The sequence below is a fragment of the Rattus norvegicus genome, chromosome 12 (assembly GCF_021556685.1).
Source record: "Rattus norvegicus strain SHRSP/BbbUtx chromosome 12, alternate assembly SHRSP_T2T, whole genome shotgun sequence".
NCBI lineage: Eukaryota > Metazoa > Chordata > Mammalia > Rodentia > Muridae > Rattus > Rattus norvegicus.
The window spans coordinates 162860-190822 of NC_141545.1; the positions used below are offsets into that span (position 1 = coordinate 162860).

General features: G+C 39.7%; 1 pseudogene; it reads left to right on the top strand.

Annotated features, from left to right (window-relative positions):
* The first annotated feature begins 1039 nt into the window (after positions 1-1039).
* On the top strand, positions 1040-27547 carry LOC148001904 (vomeronasal type-2 receptor 116-like; annotated as a pseudogene).
* The last annotated feature ends 416 nt before the right edge of the window (positions 27548-27963 follow it).

Sequence of the window (27963 nt, forward strand, 5' to 3'; positions counted from 1 at the left end):
TACCCTGTTGTAAGAGTCGCTTGACCACACAGTCTCCTAAGCACCCCTTGCCCTTTCCAATCATGTTGCTCCTTCAGGAATCCCTTGTCTTGGCTCCTGACAGTGGGCACAAGAGCAGGTAGCACTCTAGACTCAAAGGAAGAGAGTCGACAGGGTTCCTCCTCATTCAGAAAGCTTGGATGATCGCCCCGCTACTACAAGCAGAACTGTCAAGTGAGGCAGTTCCTGACTGGCTGGTGCAGTCTCAAGGACAGCCCCTCTCGAGCTTTGCTTGTTTCTCGAGATCAATGGTCACTCGAGTCCGGCCTGCTTCCCGTTCAGGATGTGTCCATGGTTCTCGGGAGAGAGAGCCATACTCAAAGGATACAGCTTAACTGATGTTCGCCATGACTCATGATTGGCAAGTATATTCACTGCCCTTTCACGGGATAGTAGCCCATTGGCCATTTCTTGTTCAATTTCCTTAACGACTAAATGGCCAGACGTGTGGAGAGAGGCCAGCGAGCCTCATCCCGGACTTTACCCTCTGACCATGCACCGCCGATTTCCCAGCCTCCACGGCCCGGAAACTCCTTCAGTGTCCCCCAAGATGATTATAACACCGGAGCGCAATGGGGGAATCACTTGAAGGGTTCCCAGCCTCCACGGCCTGGAAGCCCATTCAGTGTGCCCCAAGCTGATTATAACAACAGACTCCAATGCGGGAAGCACTTGAAGGATTCCCAGCCTCCACAGCCTGGGACCCCCTTCAGTGTCCCCCAACCGGATTACAACATCCTACCCCAACGGGGGAAGCACTTGAACAGCAGCGACCCGAGCAACTTTGCACCTCCAGGACTACTTAGACGGACTTGGCACAAGTTCAGATGCACAAAACCCTATGAAGATCAAAGATTCAAAAAACCTGATGCTCGTGTTACAGAAAAGCTACAGAAACTCAAAGATCGTATAAAGGCTTCAGTCAATAAGATGGCCCTAGACCCCAGAAGGGAACTGACAGAGAACAAGAAATCCACATCCTCTGAGGATTCCTGAGGGCATGAGTAATCCACTGACCAAGAATAGCAGACCACTTAGTAACCCACTGACCAGGGATACCAGAACATCTGCTTTACATCCTGTTACCAGAAAAAGAGTGGCCTCATCTTTAGTGCCCATTCTTGGGAAGGTGAAAAAAAATCAGGTTATGTCTACTGGGTTTGAAGAACATATGGACTTTGATGAGTTGGTAGCCAGAGTGCCTGCAACATCTACAAAACACAGTACTGGAGAGAACAGTGAAAGATTCAAAGAAGTTCACACTCTGCCTGGGCCACCTTCTGCTGATGCTTCTACTGACAAACTTGGACAGGTAATTCCCCACACATTCCAGGTTCCCAACACCTTTCCCTGTCTAGTCATGGAGATCTTGGATCTTCCATTTTCCACCAAGATGTTCCTACCCACCTAAGTTTTTCTGGAACTAACCAAATGTTTCCAAGGGTCTATAGGATATTCCACATTTGCCCAGGTGTTTAAAATTCTTCCCACAGATCCTGAACGGAAAATCATACATTCTCCTCTTCCAGAAGAAGTGTCTTTTTTTCTTCAATCTTTATTAACTTGGGTATTTCTTATTTACATTTCAAATGTTATTCCCTTTCCTGGTTTCCAGGCTAACATTTCCCTAGCCCCTACCCCTCCCCATCTATAGGGGTGTTCCTGTCCCAATCCACCCTCACATTACTGCCTTTCTCCCAACAATGCCATTCACTGGGGCTTCAGTCTTGGCAGGACCAAAGACTTCCCCTTCCACTGGAGCCCCTACTAGGCATTCATTGATACCTATGAATTTGGAGACCAGGGTCAGTCCATGTATAGTCTCTGAATAGTAGCTTAGTCTCTGGAAGCTCTGGTTGGTTGGCATTTTTGTTCATATGGGCTCTCGAGCCCCTTCAGCTCTTTCAGTCCTTTCTCTGATTCCTTCAACGGGGGTCCCGTTCTCAGATCAGCAGTTTGCTGCTGGTATTTGCCTAAGTATTTGCCATATTCTGGTTGTGTCTCTCAGGAGAGATCTACATCCAGTACCTGTCGGCCTGCATTTATTAGCTTCATCCATCTTATCTAGTTTGGTGGCTATATGTATGGGCCACATGTGGGGCAGGCTCTGAATGGCTGTTCCTCCAGTCTCTTCTATAAACTTTGCTGCCCTATGCCCTACTATGGGTATTCTTGTTCCCCTATGAAAGAAGGAGTTAAGCATCAACATTTTGGTCATCCTTCTTGAGTTTCCTGTGGTCTGTGCATCTTGGGTAATTCGAGCATTTGGGTTAATATATGATTATCAATGAGTGCATGCCATGTGTGTTTTTTCTGTGATTGGATTACCTCACTCAGGATGATATTTTCTAGTTCCATCCACATGTCTATGAATTATACGATGTCATTGTTTTTGATAGCTGAGTAGTATTCCATTGTGTAGATGTACCACATTTTCTGTATCCATTCCTCTGTTGAAGGGCATCTGGGAACTTTCCAGCTTCTGCTGTGAACATAGTGGAGCATGTGTCTGTTGCATGTTGGAGAATGTTTTGGGTATATGCTAATGGGAGGTATACTTGGGTACATAGATAGTGCAATGTCCAATTTTCCAATGAACCTCCGGACAGATTTCCAGAATGGTTGTACCAGTCTCCAATCCCACCAACAATGGAGGAGTGCTCCTCTTTCTCCACATTGTTGCCAGCATCTGCTGTCACCTGAGATTTTTTTTTGTAGCCATTCAGACTGGTGTGAGGTGGAATGTCAGGGTTGTTTTGATTTGCATTTTCCTTATGACTAAACATGTTGAACATTTCTTTTTTTTCTCCATATTTATTAACTTGGGTATTTTTTTTACATTTCAATTATTATTCCCTTTCACGGTTTCTGGGCCAACATCCCTGTATACCCTCCCCCTCCCCTTCTATATGGGTGTTCTGCTCCCCTTCCTCCCCCCATTACCGCCTCCCACTAACAATCCCCTTAACTGGGACTTCAGTCTTGGTAGGACCAAGGGCTTCCCCTTCCACTGGTGTTCTTACTAGGCTATTCATTGCTACCTATGAGGTTGGAGCCCAGGGTCAGTCCATGTATAGTCTTTGGGTAGTGGCTTAGTCCCTGGAAGCGCTGGTTGGTTGGCATTGTTTTTCATATGGGGTCTCGAGCCCCTTTAAGCTCTATCTGTCCTTTCTCTGATTCCTTCAACAAGGGTCCCGTTCTCAGTTCAGTGGTTTGCTGCTGGCATTCCTATGTATTTGCTGTATTCTGGCTGTGTCTCTCAGGAGAGATCTACATCCGTGAACCCCATTTTTTTTATTTTTTATTAACTTGAGTATTTCTTATATACATTTCAAGTGTTATTCCCTTTCCCGGTTTCCGGGCAAACATCCCCCTCCCCCCTCCCCTTCCTTATGGGTGTTCCCCTCCCAACCCTCCCCCCATTGCCGCCCTCCCCCCATAGTCTAGTTCACTGGGGGTTCAGTCTTAGCAGGACCCAGGGCTTCCCCTTCCACTGGTGCTCTTACTAGGATATTCATTGCTACCTATGAGGTCAGAGTCCAGGGTCAGTCCATGTATAGTCTTTAGGTAGTGGCTTAGTCCCTGGAAGCTCTGGTAGCTTGACATTGTTGTACTTTTGGGGTCTCGAGCCCCTTCAAGCTCTTCCAGTTCTTTCTCTGATTCCTTCAACGGGGGTCCTATTCTCAGTTCAGTGGTTTGCTGCTGGCATTCGCCTCTGTATTTGCTGTATTCTGGGTGTGTCTCTCAGGAGCGATCTACATCCGGCTCCTGTCAGTCTGCACTTCTTTGCTTCATCCATCTTGTCTAATTGGGTGGCTGTATATGTATGGGCCACATGTGGGGCAGGCTCTGAATGGGTGTTCCTTCAGTCTCTGTTTTAATCTGTGCCTCTCCCTTCCCTGCCAAGGGTATTCTTTTTCCTCATTTAAAGAAGGAGTGAAGCATTCACATTTTGATCATCCGTCTTGAGTTTCGTTTGTTCTAGGGATCTAGGGTAATTCAAGCATTTGGGCTAATAGCCACTTATCAATGAGTGCATACCATGTATGTCTTTCTGTGATTGGGTTAGCTCACTCAGGATGATATTTTCCAGTTCCAACCATTTGCCTACGAATTTCATAAACTCGTTGTTTTTGATAGCTGAGTAATATTCCATTGTGTAGATGTACCACATTTTCTGTATGCATTCCTCTGTTGAAGGGCATCTGGGTTCTTTCCCGTTTCTGGCTATTATAAATAAGGCTGCGATGAACATAGTGGAGCACGTGTCTCTTTTGTATGTTGAGGAATCTTTTGGGTATATGCCCAAGAGAGGTATAGCTGGATCCTCAGGCAGTTCAATGTCCAATTTTCTGAGGAACCTCCAGACTGATTTCCAGAATGGTTTTACCAGTCTTCAATCCCACCAACAATGGAGGAGTGTTCCTCGTTCTCCACATCCTCGCCAGCATTTGCTGTCACCTGAGTTTTTGATCTTAGCCATTCTCACTGGTGTGAGGTGAAATCTCAGGGTTGTTTTGATTTGCCTTTCCCTTATGACTAAAGATGTTGAACATTTCTTTAGGTGTTTCTCAGCCATTCGGCATTCCTCAGCTGTGAATTCTTTGTTTAGCTCTGAACCCCATTTTTTAATAGGGTTATTTGTTTCCCTGCAGTCTAACTTCTTGAGTTCTTTGTACATTTTGGATATAAGGCCTCTATCTGTTGTAGGATTGGTAAAGAACTTTTCCCAATCTGTTGGTTGCCGTTTTGTCCTAACCACCGTGTCTTTTGCCTTATAGAAGCTTTGCAGTTTTATGAGATCCCATTTGTCGATTCTTGATCTTAGAGCATAAGCCATTGGTGTTTTGTTCAGGAAATTTTTTCCAGTGCCCATGTGTTCCAGATGCTTCCCTAGTTTTTCTTCTATTAGTTTGAGTGTGTCTGGTTTGATGTGGAGGTCCTTGATCCACTTGGACTGAAGCTTTGTATAGGGTGATAAGGATGGATCGATCTGCATTCTTCTACATGTTGCCCTCCAGTTGAACCAGCACCATTTGCTGAAAATGCTATCTTTTTTCCATTGGATGGTTTTGGCTCCTTTGTCAAAAATCAAGTGACCATGGGTGTGTGGGTTCATTTCTGAGTCTTCAATTCTGTTCCATTGGTCTATCTGTCTGTCTCTGTACCAATACCATGCAGTTTTTATCACTATTGCTCTGTAATACTGCTTGAGTTCAGGGATAGTGATTCCCCCTGAAGTCCTTTTAATGTTGAGGATAGCTTTAGTTATCCTGGGTTTTTTGTTATTCCAGATGAAATTGCAAATTGTTCTCTCTAACTCTTTGAAGAATTGGATTGGTATTTTGATGGGGATTACATTGAATCTGTAGATTGCTTTTGGTAAAATGGCCATTTTTACTATATTAATCCTGCCAATCCATGAGCATGGGAGATCTTTCCATCTTCTGAGGTCTTCTTCAATTTCTTTCCTTAGTGTCTTGAAGTTCTTGTTGTACAGATCTTTTACTTGCTTGGTTAAAGGCACACCGAGGTACTTTATATTATTTGGGTCTATTATGAAGGGTGTCGTTTCCCTAATTTCTTTCTCGGCTTGTTTCTCTTTTGTGTAGAGGAAGGCTACTGATTTATTTGAGTTAATTTTATACCCAGCCACTTTGCTGAAGTTGTTTATCAGCTTTAGTAGTTCTCTGGTGGAGCTTTTGGGATCACTTAAATATACTATCATGTCATCTGCAAATAGTGATATTTTGACCTCTTCTTTTCCGATCTGTATCCCCCTGATCTCCTTTTGTTGTCTGATTGCTCAGGCTAGAACTTCAAGAACTATATTGAATAAGTAGGGAGAGAGTGGGCAGCCTTGTCTAGTCCCTGATTTTAGTGGGATTGCTTCAAGTTTCTCTCCATTTAGTTTAATGTTAGCAACTGGTTTGCTGTATATGGCTTTTACTATGTTTAGGTATGGGCCTTGAATTCCTATTCTTTCCAGGACTTTTATCATGAAGGTGTTTTTGAATTTTGTCAAATGCTTTCTCAGCATCTAATGAAATGATCATGTGGTTCTGTTCTTTCAGTTTGTTTATATAATGGATCACGTTGATGGTTTTCCGTATATTAAACCATCCCTGCATGCCTGGGATGAAGCCTGGTTGTTCATGGTGGATGATTATTTTGATGTGCTCTTGAATTTTGTTTGCCAGAATTTTATTGAGTATTTTTGCATCGATATTCATAAGGGAAATTGGTCTGAAGTTCTCTTTCTTTGTTGTGTCTTTGTGTGGTTTAGGTATAAGAGTAATTGTGGCTTCGTAGAAGGTATTCGGTAGTGCTCCATCTGTTTCAATTTTGTGGAATAGTTTGGATAGTATTGGTATGAGGTCTTCTATGAAGGTTTGATAGAATTCTGCACTAAACCCGTCTGGATCTGGGCTCTTTTTGTTTGGGAGACCTTTAATGACTGCTTCTATTTCCTTAGGAGTTATGGGGTTGTTTAACTGGTTTATCTGTTCCTGATTTAACTTCGATACCTGGTATCTGTCTAGGAAATTGTCCATTTCCTGAAGATTTTCAAGTTTTGTTGAATATAGGTTTTTATATTAAGATCTGATGATTTTTTGAATTTCCTCTGAATCTGTAGTTATGTCTCCCTTTTCATTTCTGATTTTGTTAATTTGGACGCACTCTCTGTGTCCTCTCGTTAGTCTGGCTAAGGGTTTATCTATCTTGTTGATTTTCTCAAAGAACCAACTTTTCGTTCTGTTGATTCTTTCTATGGTCCTTTTTGTTTCTACTTGGTTGATTTCAGCTCTGAGTTTGACTATTTCCTGCCTTCTACTCCTCCTGGGTGTATTTGCTTCTTTTTGCTCTAGAGCTTTTAGGTGTGCTGTCAAGCTGCTGACATATGCTCTTTCCTGTTTCTTTCTGCAGGCACTCAGCGCTATGAGTTTTCCTCTTAGCACAGCTTTCATTGTGTCCCATAAGTTTGGGTATGTTGTACCTTCATTTTCATTAAATTCTAAAAAGTTTTTAATTTCTTTCTTTATTTCTTCCTTGACCAGGTTATCATTGAGTAGAGCATTGTTCAATTTCCCCGTATATGTGGGCATTCTTCCCTTATTGTTATTGAAGACCAGTTTTAGGCCGTGGTGGTCCGATAGCACGCATGGGATTATTTCTATCTTTCTGTACCTTTTGAGGCACGTTTTTTGACCAATTATATGGTCAATTTTGGAGAAAGTACCATGAGGAGCTGAGAAGAAGGTATATCCTTTTGCTTTAGGATAGAATGTTCTATAAATATCTGTGAAGTCCATTTGGCTCATGACTTCTCTTAGTCTGTCGACATCACTGTTTAATTTCTGTTTCCATGATCTGTCCATTGATGAGAGTGGGGTGTTGAAATCTCCCACTATTATTGTGTGAGGTGCAATGTGTGTTTTGAGCTTTAGTAAGGTTTCTTTTACGTATGTAGGTGCCCTTGTATTTGGGGCATAGATATTTAGGATTGAGAGTTCATCTTGGTGGATTTTTCCTTTGATGAATATGAAGTGTCCTTCCTTATCTTTTTTGATGACTTTTAGTTGGAAATTGATTTTATTTGATATTAGAATGGCTACTCCAGCTTGCTTCTTCTGACCATTTTCTTGGAAATTGTTTTCCAGTCTTTAACTCTGAGGTAGTGTCTGTCTTTGTCTCTGAAGTGTGTTTCCTGTAGGCAGCAGAATGTAGGGTCCTCGTTGCGTATCCAGTTTGTTAATCTATTTCTTTTTATTGGGGAGTTGAGGCCATTAATATTGAGAGATATTAAGGAATAGTGATTATTGCTTCCCGTTATATTCATATTTGGATGTGAGGTTATGTTTGTGTGCTTTCATTCTCTTTGTTTTGTTGCCAAGACGATTAGTTTCTTGCTTCTTCTAGGGTATAGCTTGCCTCCTTATGTTGGGCTTTACCATTTATTATCCTTTGTAGTGCTGGATTTGTAGAAAGATATTGTGTAAATTTGGTTTTGTCATGGAATATCTTGGTTTCTCCATCTATGTTAATTGAGAGTTTTGCTGGATACTGTAACCTGGGCTGGAATTTGTGTTCTCTTAGGGTCTGTATGACATCAGTCCAGCATCTTCTGGCCTTCATAGTTTCTGACGAGAAGTCTGGTGTGATTCTGATAGGTCTGCCTTTATATGTTACTTGACCTTTTTCCCTTACTGCTTTTAATATTCTTTCTTTATTTTGTGCGTTTGGTGTTTTGACAATTATGTGACGGGAGGTGTTTCTTTTCTGGTCCAATCTATTTGGAGTTCTGTAGGCTTCTTGTATGTCTATGGGTATCTTTTTTTTTAGGTTAGGGAAGTTTTCTTCTATGATTTTGTTGAAGATATTTACTGGTCCTTTGAGCTGGGAGTCTTCACTCTCTTCTATACATATTATCATTAGGTTTGATCTTCTCATTGAGTCCTGGATTTCCTGTATGTTTTTCACCATTAGCTTTTTCTGCTTTACATTATCTTTGACATTTGAGTCAAAGATTTCTATGGAATCTTCTGTTCCTGAGATTCTCTCTTCCATCTCTTGTATTCTGTTGGTGAAGTTTGTATCTACAGCTCCTTGTCTCTTCTTTTGGTTTTCTTTATCCAGGGTTGTTTCCATGTGTTCTTTCTTGATTGCATCTATTTCCATTCTTAATTCCTTCAACTGTTTGATTGTGTTTTCCTGGAATTCTTTCAGGGATTTTTGTGTCTCCTCTCTATGGGCTTCTACTTGTTTATTTATGTTTTCCTGGAATTCTTTCAGGGATTTTTGTGTCTCCTCTCTCTGGGCTTCTACTTGTTTAGTTATGTTTTCCTGGAATTCTTTCAGGCATTTTTGCGATTCCTTTCTGTAGGCTTCTACTTGTTTATTAATGTTTTCCTGTGTTTCTCTAAGGGAGTTCTTCACGTCTTTCTTGAAGTCCTCCAGCATCATGATCAAAAATGATTTTGAAACTAGATCTTGCTTTTCTGGTGTGTTTAGATATTCCATGTTTGTTTTGGTGGGAGAATTGGGCTCTGATGATGCCATGTAGTCTTGGTTTCTGTTGCTTGGGTTCCTGCGCTTGCCTCTCGCCATCAGATTATCTCTAGTGTTACTTTGTTCTGCTATTTCTGACAGTGGCTAGACTGCCTATAAGCCTGTGTGTCAGGAGTGCTGTAGACCTGTTTTCCTCTCTTTCAGTCAGTTATGGGGACAGAGTGTTCTGCTTTCGGGCATGTAGTTTTCCTCTCTACAGGTCTTCAGCTGTTCCTGTGTGCCTGTGTCTTGAGTTCACCAGGCAGGTCACTTGCAGCAGAAAAGTTGGTCTTACCTGTGGTCCTGAGGCTCAAGTTCGCTCGCGGGGTGCTGGCCTCGGGCTCTCTGTGGCGGCAGCAACCAGGAAGATATGCGCCGCCCTTTCCGGGAGCTTCAGTGCATCAGGGTTCCAGATGGCCTTTGGTGTTCTCCTCTGGCGTCCGAGATGTATATGCAGAGAGCAGTCTCTTCTGGTTTCCCAGGCTTGTCTGCCTCTCTGAAGGTTTAGGTCTCCCTCCCATGGGATTTGGGTGCAGAGAACTGTTTATCCGGTCTGTTTCCTTCAGGTTCCTACGGTGTCTCAGGCAGGGGTACTGCCGCTCCTGGGCCCTCCCCCACGGGAGCCCAGAGGCCTTATACAGTTTCCTCTTGGGCCAGGGATGTGGGCAGGGGTGAGCAGTGTTGGTGGTCTCTTCCGCTCTGCAGCCTCAGGAGTGCCCACCTGACCAGGCGGTGAGGTCTCTCTCTCTCTCACTGACAATTCAAATTTTTAAATGAAATATTTCTACAAATAACTTTTCTAAAGCATGAAAATTAAAATAGAACTGGTAGTTTATTATACAATTTAAAATATTTCTTGACTCATGCTCAACCACAGAAATGCAAGCAATTCTTAAGAGAGAAGATCAACCTTACAATAGCTCACATGTCCTTCTATGAGGAATAAAATGTTTTAATTGTTCAAAGATAAATAATAAAATGTTTAATGTAAATATATTTAACTATATCTTCAGATAGAAATAATAACTGTAAATATTGAAATTACACATTAATAGACTAAATGTGCAACAGTGAGGTGATACAATCACTAACAAGGTATTAATTTTAAAACAGATTACTGAAGTCATGGAGGCATGTAGTAAAATGCTGTCCCCCAGCCATGGCATAAACACTGACTCATGAGGACAGTGCAGTTGTTTTCTATACGATGCTAAGACCAAAAGTCGATATTTTATACATTGGTAATTATTGAAGTCAAGAGAAGGAAACAACAAGAATTTAGGGAAAGGTTTGGGACTTCCTTTTTAAAAAATTGTTTAGTCTTCATGATGGCTGTGACTTTGAGTTTTATGATTATATTATTACTCTGGGAGACAGTGCAAGATACAAGCTTTTCTGGTTACAGACTTAGGAACACAGTATTTTGGGAGAAAGATTTTGTCTTTGTGTTTTTAAAATGTGTGATTAGGCTCTGGAAACCTCACAGAATCATACTGATCAGATTTGATAGCGTTAGACCGCCTGAAAAATTTATTCAGGAGAATCAAACAAAAAGATATCTCGATTTTAACTTTAGTCTTGAGAGTTGTATTTTACAGAGTGTGACTACTTGGATTCCTGGACTCAAGCACTTTAAGCTGGGTCCAGTCAGGACACATTGGCTACAGCATTTGCTTCATTCTTCCTACCACCTACCACCAAGGATATCTCAACCCCCATGTACAGCTTGAAGAAGTTATGGGGAGTCGTCGCCCCAGTTCCCTGGACTTTGGGTGGCTGAAAGTGGTTATTCTAAGTTGTTTTTATCAGGAATTTAGAAATGGTTGTAATTTAACAGGGGGGAATTAGGTAGTATGAGTTATACAGTTGTAATCTCATTTGTTAACTAAGCTAAAATCATACCTTTGCTTTGATATAGAATTTATTTGTTAAAAAGAGTTTAAAAGTACAAGGTTTAGAGCCAGTCCTTCTATTGATGTCATTACAGACTTCTGAGTTGATTACACATGTGAGTTAAGGGCCAAATAGCAAATATATTGTGGGAGTACTTTCAAGATATTAAGATATGGAGACAACAGTCCAGATTGTCTTATATAGATAGATGGTTTTCAAAAACATCAGAAATCCACAAAATTTGAGATTTAAAGTTATTTGTCTTTTGTTGAGACATATCTGCTCCTACCACTTCCCCTTTGGTGGATTTAACGAAGAATTTGAACATCTCTACATCCAGGTGAGGCAATACTTTGTGGCTAGGCAGCCACTACACAACTGCCTGTTTCATCTGCAGACTAATACTGTCCAGAAAAGGACAAATTATGCAGAATAGTTGACTGATAAACCCTGCCAAGACAGGGAGATCAGCCCTTCAAAATCTGCATTTCAAGAGTCTGTCAGTTGATTTTGGGCCAGAAGGCTGAAGACTTGAACTCATGCTGCTAACAGGGGACTGTGCTAGTGGAGATTTGTCTCTACAACCTCTCAATTGAAATGTAAATAGGAAATGCCCAATTTAATTAAGATGGAGGAAAAAATATGAGTAAATAATATAACCAATAAGAAATGGAAAAATCATTAATAAAATTAAAATGAAAGGTTACAATGGGACAACTTGGAAAAATCAGTAGCAGAAATCTGCCTATCTATGTACTTTTAGTTTACAGAAGTAATATGTCCTGTCAGTTATGATCCATTGTGTTAAAAATCTTATTTATAATCAAGTAATAACCAGTTAGATTTCGTTTCATCAAACTAAATGGAATGTTTATTTCCTACATAAATTAGATTAATTATAATTAATTCCATTGTAATGAAGATACTGAGGTTGTATTTATTGGTGCATCACAGTGCCTTGCAAATATCTGTGCTTAATCAATGAGGTCTTTGTTATTTCATATTTTGGTCATGAAAGAAGAAGGCTTTTCATCCATGTGGAGTATTTAGTTCTGATATTCATAACTACTTCAATGTTTGACTACCCCTTATGTCAGAAATCTATCAAACTAAGTTTTAAGTGATTGAAGAAACAAAAATCAGCATATGATTAATGGACAACAAGCAGCAAAAGAACGTCTTTCTAATGAATGATATCAAACATTTAATGAAAGCACAACACCAATAATTGTAATATTATTCTATGAAATGAAATGGAATAGAGGCTATCACATGTTCCACGTAACATAACAAGGAATCAGATATAAAATTCCACAAGAAAACAAGGGACAACGAACTAGAAGGAGACAATGGAATATTCTCTGTTAAACATGAAAGCAAATTTTTATTTTATATACACATCAGATATTATTGTTCACATATTAAGATGGCCATCCTACAGAATAACTTAAAGGGAGACACTGCAGTGCATGATGTGCATTCTTTTCATCATATCAAGCCTATAACGTGTGATTTAGGCACAAAGAGAAAGAGAGTTCCGAAGTACTATTTGTGTTCCAAATAACATAGTGATTGTCTCTTGTGAAAACAATATGGAGCCTCGCCTCTCAAACGTGACAAAACCAAATTCGACATTACTAAAGGATCTGCATGTTTCACCTCTTTGTTTGATATAATGAATACAGTAAGGATCTCAGTCCAATGCATATGAGCACCAAATAACTTCCAAAACACTCACACAGCTCAGGATGGCATTTTAATTGCAGTCACAACAGAGTGAAGAGTCAGCCTCCATGCATGTTCCAAAATCATTTGACATGGCATTACCATAAAGTATAGAAAAGGATAGATATTCGCATTAGGACACTCTATTTACCCATTTTTTAGGTGTACAAAAGAGGTGAGAAAATACTTACACTGTCAAAGACATAATTTAACCAAAATATGGAACAAATTCTAATCCATAGTAAGTAGGAAAGTTCATAAACTCCATAGCAAGATTTTATTATAAACCAGGGAAGTACCAATTATCCTGAAAATAGAGGAAAATTTCCACTTTATTTCTATTGGAATAGAATTCAGTGTGGCCCTTATGTACATAAGAATAAGGTAGTTCAAAAATTATAAATCACATTCAATGCTCCCTCCGCGTCACTCATTGTAATGTAAACAAGTTACATATATGAGCATATCAGACATATATCTGTGTCATTGCAATGTAGTCCGAGACAGTTCTATAACAACCAAATAACAACTAGACAAAAATAAAAATAATATAATGCATATATTAACATTAGCAATAAAATTCTCTCTCATAAATGATACATAAATTGTTTCATTCCTTCAAATAGAACATATGCAATTGTTCTCATTCATCTTAATGAGGTATGAACAAACTGAACCAAAAAAAATGTCTTATCAAATGGCATTGACTGCCAAGGACTGATTATCAGGCAATTGATCAGCATTATAACTCATTAAATGTCTGCATTGGAACAGATATCGGACAGCATGGGTATTGAATCTGTATAATTCCAGGCATTATTGGATTTAACATAATGACACCTTCTCCAGATAAAAGGAATCATAGGAAGACTGAGGAGATTTTGTAAACATGACTTTCATACAATAGGATACGAACAGAGAAAATGCTCAACTCCTGACTCAATGTTGCCTGTGAGACTGTGCTTCCCTTCAATAGAAAATGGAAGACAAAATGTCCCATGATTCAACTCAAAGCCTGAATGATATGGATCATTTATAACTTCTCAACTCTAGTCTTACTATAGAAATTCTCATGAAATCTACTGGGTTCACACATATGGCTGTTTACACGTGATCTGGTTCAAGCTGTCAGAAAGAAGATTGCCCCTTGGAAGGTTGTGTCACAGATATGAATGAAGTTTCAGAGCTGCTCCAGGCTAGATCCTAGCAGACAGGAGGAAGCTGTGTGCTTTCACTGTTGCCTTTTGGTTCCTGAAGTTTTCTCTCATCTTGTGCAGCTTGACTGAACCCAGTTGCTTTTGGAGGATAAAGAATAGTGAAGATAATGATGGAGATTTGCAAAATGACTGTGGTTTTATCCTTTTTACATTTGAGAGTCCTATTGAAGAAAATTTTTATAATAAACTTCTTAATTACATTAATTTTAGGTAAGTCATTAACATTATTCTCTCTTTCAATGTCATGAATTTGAAATATATAGCTCTGACAAAAATTGTCAGATTCAGTTGTGTTTTCTCCCTGTAACTTTAGGAACCACTGAAAATTAATTATAACATTGATCACTATTTTAATACGTTCGAATATGTCACAGTTTAGCTGAGCTTTACTACACTGCGTTCTAGTTCACAAAGCTGGAAAATGAGATATCTGTTGACTCTTTGTGGATAACATATGGTGAAATGTGTGTTCTCATTTGCCTTGAATTCGCATTTCCCACTTTGGGCAAAATTTCAGTGCGATGAGACTGCACCACTGCCTATCCTCCAATGTCTGTCAATGATTCCTGTCTGCGCGTGCATCAAAGGCCCCTATAATAAGCTTATCTTATTTTGGTCTCTAAAAGTTGTGCATAAATTCATATACTGAAATATATATGTGCAGAAGGGAGGGAGGTCTACTATACTTGATTCCATGTATTATTATTGCATACACCCTTATGAATATACATATCTATTGCTTTTTAACATACTCTTTAAATGAGCCCCTCCTGTCATTCTGGAGTTGTCACTGAATATGAGAAAAGCCTGCCCGTCTTCATAGTATTTTACCAGAATATTTTTTGGTCTAGTCATGCAAATACGCAGTCACATATTAAACTTATTAACAGTATGAGATTGATGTTTACTATTCCTTTTACTTTTTGAATAAATGTAACATTAGAGAAAATCTGGGAGGACAAATGTACTTCCTATAGTACAAACTTAACTGCAATTGAAATTTTATGTTTCAAACACCTCCTTTAATCATCACTATGCTTGGTTTTAGAATACCAGCAAGAAAATACGAGTTTTTTCTGGTTATGTTTTTTGCTACTGATGAGATCAACAAGAATCCTTATCTTTTATCCAACATGTCTTTATTATTTTCCATCATTTTTGGCATGTGTGAAGATACATTGGGAATTGTGGATGAAGTATATTCACAATCAAGCAAAGGTCTGGCTTTTACTAATTTTATCTGTGGAATGGAGCCAACTTGTGATGTACAGCTTACAGGACCATTATGGACAACATCTTTAAAACTGGCAATTAATTCCAAGGATCCAAAGGTAAGAATGTGAGACACTGTATGAATTAACAACTTCTAAATTACATTTACATGTGCCTACAAGAAAACTTGGACCCCATGAATTTCTGAGTATGCTGTTGCACACACACACACACACACACACACACACACACACACACACACAATTAAATAACCTCTTGTTTAAATTACTGGGCAAACAGGCAAAACCGAATATTCATACTTGTCAAGAATAGTCTAGAATATAATACGAAAATATACATATTTGTAGTATAATCATACTATCCTTAAACTGAGTTATGAATTGTGAGTAACATTACTTTTATATGACTCCAAACATCCTAACAATCCTATTCCTCATGGGGATATTTCGTCCTCTCTTAAACACTCTCCAGATCTTCTTTGGACCATTTAACCCTAACCTGAGTGACTGTGACCAGTTTCCCTATGTCCATCAGGTGGCATCCAAGGACACGTGTTTGTCCCATGGCATGGCATCCTTGGTGCTTCATTTTAAATGGACTTGGATAGGACTGGCCATTACAGATAATGACCAAGGTATTCAGTTTCTCTCAGACCTGAGAGAAGAAATGCAAAGGCATGCGATTTGTTTAGCTTTTGTGAATATGATCACAGAAAACATGCAGCTATACCTGGCAAGGGTTAAGATTTATGACCAACAACTTATGACATCTACAGCAAAAGTTTTTATCATTTATGGTGAAATGAACTGTACTCTAGAAGTCAGCTTTAGGAGATGGGGAAACTTAGGTGTGCAGAGAATCTGGATCACAACCTCTCAATGGGATGTTATCACAGATATAAAAGAATTCAGCCTTGATTTCTTCCACGGGACTGTCACTTTTGCACACTGCCACAGAGAAATTGCAGAAATCAGAAATTTTATGCAAACAATAAACCCGTCTAAGTATCCAGTAGACATTTCGCAGTCTATGTTGGGGTGGAATCATTTTAATTGTTCAATGTCGAAGAACAATAGCAAAATGGATTCTTTTACTTTCAACAACCCATTGGAATGGTTAGCACAGGACACATTTGACATGGTCCTGAGCGAAGAAGGTTACAATTTGTATAATGCTGTGTATGCTGTGGCCCACACCTACCATGAACTCATTTTACAACAAGTACAGTCTCAGAAACTGGCAAAAGCCAAAGGAGTATTCATTGACTGTCAGCAGGTAAAGCTTCATATATTTCACTACACTTAGATATATCAATGTGATCTTTCATGTCCCTGAGACGCTCACATACATTTTAGAGATTATTCTATTAGTCTAAAGATCTCTACACTGCAAAACTCTCAAATAAATCTTTTACATATATGTATATCATGCACAGTGATAACTTTTATCAGGAGACAATATAGTTTTATGAATATCAGTGAATTTTCTGAAAATGTGTTTCAACATTTTGCCACATGAGTTCAAATTTAAAATAGGAGCCAAGAGGAAAAAATCTTAAGTGTTGACAAAGATAGAAAATTTTTCTCAAGAATAGTTTTTCAAGAATCAGTACATGTGCTTTGATTAATAGTTATTCATTTAAATTAATAACTATAAAATCACAAATGATTAAGATTATGCATTTTATTAAGTTTATGTTTATTTCATATATGTCTACAGTATGTATATAAAATACCTACTACCATTCTTTATTTCCACAGCTTCCCGAATTTTAGACTTCTACTTAATTCTTACATATGTGGCTTCAGTTCTTAAATACTATTTTGACAAACATGCACACACACACACAAACACACACACACAAACAGACACCATGTTACTTCTTTTCTGGTAATTATTTTTTCTAGCATGTTTTACAATCAAACATTAATATGAAGTATATTAATTTTTAGTGATTCAGGAGGCATAATGTATTTTACTACATGTGATTACTTTCATACACCTGTCTTGTTGGAAAGACATTAAAAAATATGGTACATTCTCAATTTAGCATTGCCTACATTGATATGCATATGTAATCATCTAATGACCCATCTCATTTAGGTGGCTTCCTTGTTGAAAACCAGGGTATTTACTAACCCTGTTGCAGAACTGGTAAACATGAATCACAGGGAAAATCAGTGTGTAGAATATGACATTTTCATCATTTGGAATTTTCCACAAGGCCTTGGATTAAAAGTCCAAATAGGAAGCTATTTTCCTTATTTCACACAGAGTCAACAACTTCATATATCTGAAGACTTGGAATGGGCCACAGGAGGAACATTGGAGGTATGCCACAATTGTTATTTTTTTCAATATACATAAATTTAAAACATGAGGCACTGAAATAATAACCATGAGATGAAGAGCAATTGCTTCTTTTAATTTATATATTTTTAATATTTATTATATTTTATTATACTTTAAATGTTATCCCCATTCCCAGTTTCTCCTCCTCTGCACAAGATTGCCGTTTCTGCAATCAGTGGGAGGGATCTTGTGGAAGTTGGATGCCCTAGCATAAGGGAATGTTAGAATAGCGATGCCATCACCCCTGCCCACATCCCTGGCCCAAGAGGAAACTGTATAAGGCCTCTGGGCTCCCGTGGGGAAGGGTCCAGGAGCGGCAGGACCCCTGTGCCTGAGACACCGCAGGAACCTGAAAGAAACAGACCGGATAAACAGTTCTCTGCACCCAAATCCCATGGGAGGGAGAGCTAAACCTTCAGAGAGGCAGACAAGCCTGGGAAACCAGAAGTGACTGCTCCCTGCACACACATCTCGGACGCCAGAGGAAAAAGCCAAAGACCATCTGGAACCCTGGTGCACTGAAGTTCCCGGAAGGGGCTGCACAGGTCTTCCTGGTTGCTGCCGCTGCAGAGAGCCCGTGGGGAGCACCCCACGAGCGACTTGAGCCTCGGGACCACAGGTAAGACCAACTTTTCTGCTGCAAGAAAGCTGCCTGGTGAGCTTGGGACACAGGAAAGCAGAATTTCTCTAGGACCAGGCACGTTCTGTGTTTACCAGAAGTCCCACACCCGCGGATCCCGGCCCGCAGCAGCTCTCTGCTCCCAGACCCGGTGAGAGAGAGACCCAACTGCCTGGTCAGGTGGGCACTCCTGAGGCTGCAGAGCGGAAGAGACCACCAACTCTGCTCACCCCTGCCCACATCCCTGGCCCAAGAGGAAACTGTATAAGGCCTCTGGGCTCCCGTGGGGAAGGGTCCAGGAGCGGCAGGACCCCTGTGCCTGAGACACCGCTGGAACCTGAAAGAAACAGACCGGATAAACAGTTCTCTGCACCCAAATCCCGTGGGAGGGAGAGCTAAACCTTCAGAGAGGCAGACAAGCCTGGGAAACCAGAAGTGACTGCTCCCTGCACACACATCTCGGACGCCAGAGGAAAAAGCCAAAGACTATCTGGAACCCTGGTGCACTGAAGTTCCCGGAAGGGGCGGCACAGGTCTTCCTGGTTGCTGCCGCTGCAGAGAGCCCGTGGGGAGCACCCCACGAGCGAACCTGAGCCTCGGGACCACAGGTAAGACCAAATTTTCTGCTGCAAGAAAGCTGCCTGGTGAACTCAAGACACAGGCCCACAGGAACAGCTGAAGACCTGTAGAGAGGAAAAATTAACGCCAGAAAGCAGAACACTCTGTCCCCATAACTGACTGAAAGAGAGGAAAACAGGTCTACAGCACTCCTGTCACACAGGCTTATAGGACAGTCTAGCCACTGTCAGAAATAGCAGAACAAAGTAACACTAGAGATAATCTGATGGCGAGAGGCAAGCGCAGGAACCCAAGCAACAGAAACCAAGATTACATGCCATCATCGGAGCCCAATTCTCCCACCAAAACAAACACGGAATATCCAAACACACCAGAAAAGCAAGATCTAGTTACAAAATCATATTTGATCATGATGCTGGAGGACTTCAAGAAAGACATGAACACACTTAGGGAAGCACAGGAAAACATTAATAAACAAGTAAAAGCCTACAGAGAGGAATCGCAAAAATCCCTGAAAGAATACCAGGAAAACACAATCAAACAGTTGAAGGAATTAAAAATGGAAATAGAAGCAATCAAGAAAGAACACATGGAAACAACCCTGGATATAGAAAACCAAAAGAAGAGACAAGGAGCTGTAGATACAAGCCTCACCAACAGAATACAAGAGATGGAAGAGAGAATCTCAGGAGCAGAAGATTCCATAGAAATCATTGACTCAACTGTCAAAGATAATGTAAAGCGGAAAAAGCTACTGGTCCAAAACATACAGGAAATCCAGGACTCAATGAGAAGATCAAACCTAAGGATAATAGGTATAGAAGAGAGTGAAGACTCCCAGCTCAAAGGACCAGTAAATATCTTCAACAAAATCATAGAAGAAAACTTCCCTAACCTAAAAAAAGAGATACCCATAGACATACAAGAAGCCTACAGAACTCCAAATAGATTGGACCAGAAAAGAAACACCTCCCGTCACATAATTGTCAAAACACCAAACGCACAAAATAAAGAAAGAATATTAAAAGCAGTAAGGGAAAAAGGTCAAGTAACATATAAAGGGAGACCTATCAGAATCACACCAGACTTCTCGCCAGAAACTATGAAGGCCAGAAGATCCTGGACTGATGTCATACAGACCCTAAGAGAACACAAATGCCAGCCCAGGTTACTGTATCCAACAAAACTCTCAATTAACATTGATGGAGAAACCAAGATATTCCATGACAAAACCAAATTTACACAATATCTTTCTACAAATCCAGCACTACAAAGGATAATAAATGGTAAAGCCCAACATAAGGAGGCAAGCTACACCCTAGAAAAAGGAAGAAACTAATCGTCTTGGCAACAAAACAAAGAGAATGAAAGCACACAAACATAACCTCACATCCAAATATGAATATAAAGGGAAGCAATAATCACTATTCCTTAATATCTCTCAATATCAATGGCCTCAACTCCCCAATAAAAAGACATAGGTTAACAAACTGGATACGCAATGAGGACCCTGCATTCTGCTGCCTACAGGAAACACACCTCAGAGACAAAGACAAACACTACCTCAGAGTGAAAGGCTGGAAAACAACTCTCCAAGCAAATGGTCAGAAGAAGCAAGCTGGAGTAGCCATTCTAATATCAAATAAAATCAATTTCCAACTAAAAGTCATCAAAAAAGATAAGGAAGGACACTTCATATTCATCAAAGGAAAAATCCACCAAGATGAACTCTCAATCCTAAATATCTATGCCCCAAATACAAGGGCACCTACATACGTAAAAGAAACCTTACTAAAGCTCAAAACACACATTGCACCTCACACAATAATAGTGGGAGACTTCAACACCCCACTCTCATCAATGGACAGATCATGGAAACAGAAATTAAACAGTGATGTCGACAGACTAAGAGAAGTCATGAGCCAAATGGACTTAACGGATATTTATAGAACATTCTATCCTAAAGCAAAAGGATATACCTTCTTCTCAGCTCCTCATGGTACTTTCTCCAAAATTGACCATATAATTGGTCAAAAAACGGGCCTCAACAGGTACAGAAAGATAGAGATAATCCCATGCATGCTATCGGACCACCACGGCCTAAAACTGGTCTTCAATAACAATAAGGGAAGAATGCCCACATATACGTGGAAATTGAACAATGCTCTACTCAATGATAACCTGGTCAAGGAAGAAATAAAGAAAGAAATTAAAAACTTTTTAGAATTTAATGAAAATGAAGATACAACATACCCAAACTTATGGGACACAATGAAAGCTGTGCTAAGAGGAAAACTCATAGCGCTGAGTGCCTGCAGAAAGAAACAGGAAAGAGCATATGTCAGCAGCTTGACAGCACACCTAAAAGCTTTAGAACAAAAAGAAGCAAATACACCCAGGAGGAGTAGAAGGCAGGAAATAATCAAACTCAGAGCTGAAATCAACCAAGTAGAAACAAAAAGGACCATAGAAAGAATCAACAGAACCAAAAGTTGGTTCTTTGAGAAAATCAAGAAGATAGATAAACCCTTAGCCAGACTAACGAGAGGACACAGAGAGTGCGTCCAAATTAACAAAATTAGAAATGAAAAGGGAGACATAACTACAGATTCAGAGGAAATTCAAAAAATCATCAGATCTTACTATAAAAACCTATATTCAACAAAATTTGAAAATCTTCAGGAAATGGACAATTTCCTAGACAGATACCAGGTATCGAAGTTAAATCAGGAACAGATAAACCAGTTAAACAACCCCATAACTCCTAAGGAAATAGAAGCAGTCATTAAAGGTCTCCCAACCAAAAAGAGCCCAGGTCCAGACGGGTTTAGTGCAGAATTCTATCAAACCTTCATAGAAGACCTCATACCAATACTATCCAAACTATTCCACAAAATTGAAACAGATGGAGCACTACCGAATTCCTTCTACGAAGCCACAATTACTCTTATACCTAAACCACACAAAGACACAACAAAGAAAGAGAACTTCAGACCAATTTCCCTTATGAATATCGACGCAAAAATACTCAATAAAATTCTGGCAAACCGAATTCAAGAGCACATCAAAACAATCATCCACCATGATCAAGTAGGCTTCATCCCAGGCATGCAGGGATGGTTTAATATACGGAAAACCATCAACGTGATCCATCATATAAACAAACTGAAAGAACAAAACCACATGATCATTTCATTAGATGCTGAGAAAGCATTTGACAAAATTCAACACCCCTTCATGATAAAAGTCCTGGAAAGAATAGGAATTCAAGGCCCATACCTAAACATAGTAAAAGCCATATACAGCAAACCAGTTGCTAACATTAAACTAAATGGAGAGAAACTCGAAGAAATCCCACTAAAATCAGGGACTAGACAAGGCTGCCCACTCTCTCCCTACTTATTCAATATAGTTCTTGAAGTTCTAGCCAGAGCAATCAGACAACAAAAGGAGATCAAGGGGATACAGATCGGAAAAGAAGAAGTCAAAATATCACTATTTGCAGATGACATGATAGTATATTTAAGTGATCCCAAAAGTTCCACCAGAGAACTACTAAAGCTGATAAACAACTTCAGCAAAGTGGCTGGGTATAAAATTAACTCAAATAAATCAGTTGCCTTCCTCTATACAAAAGAGAAACAAGCCGAGAAAGAAATTAGGGAAACGACACCCTTCATAATAGACCCAAATAATATAAAGTACCTCGGTGTGACTTTAACCAAGCAAGTAAAAGATCTGTACAATAAGAACTTCAAGACACTGAGGAAAGAAATTGAAGAAGACCTCAGAAGATGGAAAGATCTCCCATGCTCATGGATTGGCAGGATTAATATAGTAAAAATGGCCATTTTACCAAAAGCAATCTACAGATTCAATGCAATCCCCATCAAAATACCAATCCAATTCTTCAAAGAGTTAGACAGAACAATTTGCAAATTCATCTGGAATAACAAAAAACCCAGGATAGCTAAAGCTATCCTCAACAATAAAAGGACTTCAGGGGGAATCACTATCCCTGAACTCAAGCAGTATTACAGAGCAATAGTGATAAAAACTGCATGGTATTGGTACAGAGACAGACAGATAGACCAATGGAATAGAATTGAAGACCCAGAAATGAACCCACACACCTATGGTCACTTGATTTTTGACAAAGGAGCCAAAACCATCCAATGGAAAAAAGATAGCATTTTCAGCAAATGGTGCTGGTTCAACTGGAGGGCAACATGTAGAAGAATGCAGATCGATCCATGCTTATCACCCTGTACAAAGCTTAAGTCCAAGTGGATCAAGGACCTCCACATCAAACCAGACACACTCAAACTAATAGAAGAAAAACTAGGGAAGCATCTGGAACACATGGGCACTGGAAAAAATTTCCTGAACAAAACACCAATGGCTTATGCTCTAAGATCAAGAATCGACAAATGGGATCTCATAAAACTGCAAAGCTTCTGTAAGGCAAAGGACACGGTGGTTAGGACAAAACGGCAACCAACAGATTGGGAAAAGATCTTTACCAATCCTACAACAGATAGAGGCCTTATATCCAAAATATACAAAGAACTCAAGAAGTTAGACCGCAGGGAAACAAATAACCCTATTAAAAAATGGGGTTCAGAGCTAAACAAAGAATTCACAGCTGAGGAATGCCGAATGGCTGAGAAACACCTAAAGAAATGTTCAACATCTTTAGTCATAAGGGAAATGCAAATCAAAACAACCCTGAGATTTCACCTCACACCAGTGAGAATGGCTAAGATCAAAAACTCAGGTGACAGCAGATGCTGGCGAGGATGTGGAGAAAGAGGAACACTCCTCCATTGTTGGTGGGATTGCAGACTGGTAAAACCATTCTGGAAATCAGTCTGGAGGTTCCTCAGAAAATTGGACATTGAACTGCCTGAGGATCCAGCCATACCTCTCTTGGGCATGTACCCAAAAGATGCCTCAACATATAAAAGAGACACGTGCTCCACTATGTTCATCGCAGCCTTATTTATAATAGCCAGAAAATGGAAAGAACCGAGATGCCCTTCAACAGAGGAATGGATACAGAAAATGTGGTACATCTACACAATGGAATATTACTCAGCTATCAAAAACAACGAGTCTATGAAATTCGTAGGCAAATGGTTGGAACTGGAAAATATCATCCTGAGTGAGCTAACCCAATCACAGAAAGACATACATGGTATGCACTCATTGATAAGTGGCTATTAGCCCAAATGCTTGAATTACCCTAGATCCCTAGAACAAACGAAACTCAAGATGGATGATCAAAATGTGAATGCTTCACTCCTTCTTTAAATGAGGAAAAAGAATACCCTTGGCTGGGAAGGGAGAGGCAAAGATTAAAACAGAGACTGAAGGAACACCCATTCAGAGCCTGCCCCACAGGTGGCCCATACATATACAGCCACCCAATTGGACAAGATGGATGAAGAAAAGAAGTGCAGACCGACAGGAGCCGGACGTAGATCGCTCCTAAGAGACACAGCCAGAATACAGCAAATACAGAGGCGAATGCCAGCAGCAAACCACTAAGCTGAGAATAGGTCCCCCGTTGAAGGAATCAGAGAAAGAACTGGAAGAGCTTGAAGGGGCTCGAGACCCCAAAAGTACAACAATGTCAAGCAACCAGAGCTTCCAGGGACTAAGCCACTACCTAAAGACTGTACATGGACTGACCCTGGACTCTGACCCTATAGGTAGCAATGAATATCCTAGTAAGAGCACCAGTGGAAGGGGAAACCCTGGGTCCTGCTAAGACTGAACCCCCAGTGAACTAGACTATGGGGGGAGGGCGGCAATGGGGGGAGGGTTGGGAGGGGAACACCCATAAGGAAGGGGAGGGGGGAGGGGGATTTTGCCCGGAAACCGGGAAAGGGAATAACACTTGAAATGTATATAAGAAATACTCAAGTTAATAAAAAAAAAATAAAATAAAAAAAAAAGAAATGAAGAAAAAAAAAAAAAAAGAATAGCGATGCCAAAGTGGGAAGGTTGGTGGGGAAGCTCCCTCATAAAAGCAGAGGGAGGGGGAATGGGGTGGAGATTCAAGGTTTTCTTTTAAACTTAGGAAAAGTTCATTAATTGTATGAGAGTCTTACATAACATACTTTGTTCTTATTCATTTGAACAGCTGGTTCTTGGTGTATCCTCTCCATACAACTCACTGGTCTAATTTTTTTTCACTTATAAATCTTGAGATAGAAACTGATGCCACATAAACCTTCCTTTTTGATCAATAAGTTTAAGAAGAAAAATTTTAAATTGCTATAACTGACATGCTACATATATACTATTACATGATATAGTAAATATTGTGTAAATTTCAGTGCACTGCAAGGTAATATATAATAATAAATTATCAGGGGAATATTTATAGCCAAGACAGATAATGTCACATATATCAATCTATGGGTCATTTTATATATTATATATACATGAACTACACCGACACACACATTTGTCTCTCTCTCTCTCTCTCTCTCTCTCTCTCTCTCTCTCTCTCTCTCTCTCTCTGTGTGTGTGTGTGTGTGTGTGTGTGTGTGTGTGTGTGTGTGTGTGTGTGTTACCTCAGGTTCCCTCCTCCATGTGTAGTGTGACATGTACTGCTGGATTCAGGAAAATCCATCGGAAAGGAACAGCAGACTGCTGCTTTGATTGTGTCCAGTGCCCAGAAAACGAGGTTTCCAACGATACAGGTACATGCTTGCATGAAGGAGAAAATTGTTGAATAAAAAAATCTTCTATTTCAAAACTAGAAATATGATATGGCCTAGATGGAAACTGAAGCCCTAAAATCTCCATGTTTCAGAATTTAATGATTGAATAATGTCAACATCTTCTGCACTCAAGGAAATAAACTGTAATTTCTTCTACAAACCACTCATTTCTCTCACAATATAGTGGCTGCTGATTTTATATTACGCAGAAAATGTTTACAATAACATACACGTGTAACACTTGTAAAAACAATCATTTTAACCATAATCTTTGCAGATGTTTATTCTTCTTTGATCCTTTGTACAAAGAATCTTGACTACATTATCAGTCCACAGTCTTTCCATCTATGATACAGCTTAGTGCCTGACAAAGACCAGATGCTCAGGATAACAGTTGTTCTTTAATGAAATATATGTTAATACCTTACATGGCTTAAAGGATTAAGAGTTTCTTCTAAAAGTTTGAACAAGGGTGAATATTTCAAGAATGCAGCAACAGATGGGACAGTGCTTATCACTAATCACTGTCTACCCAAGCAAAGAAGGATGAATGACAATATCCATAACCTTCTTGCCATAACCTTCAATATCCATAACCTTGGAATGTGTACTTGGGAAAAAAGAGATTATACAACAAGAGGGATATGCACAGATCTATGAGGCATACTTCTTCAAGAAGGACAATATTCCCTTATGTGAATGGTTTTTGCATAAGGAATTATATGCTCTAGTGCCTATGTATAGGTATAGACACAGTGCACAACTCTCAAAGCAAACAAAGTATATAGTGTCTTTCATGCAATGGCATCAACAACTGTATCTGCACATTACCTTTGTCTGTTTGTAGTAAATTTATGATTTGAGGAATAAAATAACCTGAGATTATAAATATTATTAATCACATTTTTCTTTCTTCTTGGTTTAATAAGTTTTTTTTGTTCCATTCCCTGTGATGATGATTTGTTCCACCTCAAAGCATAGGTGAATAGAAAGCAATCTTAAGTTAATGTTCGCTAGAGCAATAAGAAATGTAATAGATGCTAAACATCAAATTATTTATTTACACATCCTCTGAATAATACAAATAAGAAATTAACTACAGAAATATGATATTTTATAAGGGTTTATTGTTCTTTGCCAGCAGATATGGAAGAGAGTGTGAGATGTCCAGATGATTCATATGTCAACTTAGAGCAAACACAGTGCCTCCAAAGAACTGTGTCATTTCTGGCTTATGAAGATCCACTGGGCATGGCTCTAGGCTGCATGGCCCTGTCCTTCTCATCCATCACAATTCTAGTCCTAGTCACTTTTGTGAAGTACAAGGACACTCCCATTGTGAAAGCCAGTAAACGCATTCTCAGTTACATCCTGCTCATCTCTCTAGCCTTCTGTTTTCTCTGCTCATTGCTCTTCATTGGACATCCCAACCAGGCCACCTGCATCCTGCAGCAGACCACATTTGGAGTATTTTTCAAAGTGGTTATTTCTACCGTGTTGGCCAAAACCATAACTGTGGTTACAGCTTTCAAGCTCACTACTCCAGGGAGAAAGATAAGAAGGATGATGATAAAACGGGCAACTAACTTTCTCATTCCCATTTGTACCCTAATCCAACTTGTTCTCTGTGGAATCTGGTTGGTGACATCTCCTCCCTTTATTGACAGAGATATACAATCAGAACATGGGAAGGTCATCATTATTTGCAACAAAGGCTCAATCATTGCCTTCTACTTTGTCCTGGGATATTTGGGCTCCTTGGGTTTGGGGGTTTCACTGTGGCTTTCTTAGCAAGGAACCTTCCTGACTGATTCAATGAAGCCAAGTTCCTAACATTCAGTATGTTGGTGTTCTACAGTGTATGGATCACCTTCCTCCCTGTCTACCACAGCACAAGGGGGAAGGTTTTGATAATTGTGGAGGTTTTCTCTATCTTGGCTTCTAGTGCAGGGTTACTAGGGTGTATCTTTGTCCCAAAATGTTATGTTCTTTTAGTTCGACCAGATTTAAATTTTCTAAAGAAATAAAAAGATAAATTGCTTTATCAAAAGTTTGATACTTTCAAAATATTAGATGATACTCAATTTATCTTCTTTGCTTTGTCTTAACAAAGGTATTCCTTAATCATAAAAAGAGTTCAAGCAGTAGACGTACAGATAGTATTTACACCGCAGAGCGGTATTGATTAAAATAATACCAATTAGTAAGTTTTGGTGGCAACTGAGGTCTCACAAACATAAACATATTGAGAACAGGAAACCTCAAATGAGGAATAACTACCATCACTTTGACTTGTAGGTATGTGTTTAAAGAATGTTCTTAATTAAGGATTAGTATACGGTGACCCTGCTTCCTCTGGGCAATGCCAACTCTAAGCAAGTTGTTCTGGGAGTTATAAGGAAGAAGGCCGTAGATAGGATGGACATAAAACCAGTAATCAGCATTATTCCATGGACGCTTGTTGAGTCTTTGCATCCATGTTCTTATCTTGACATTATTCATTATGTGTGGCCAAGAGACAGAG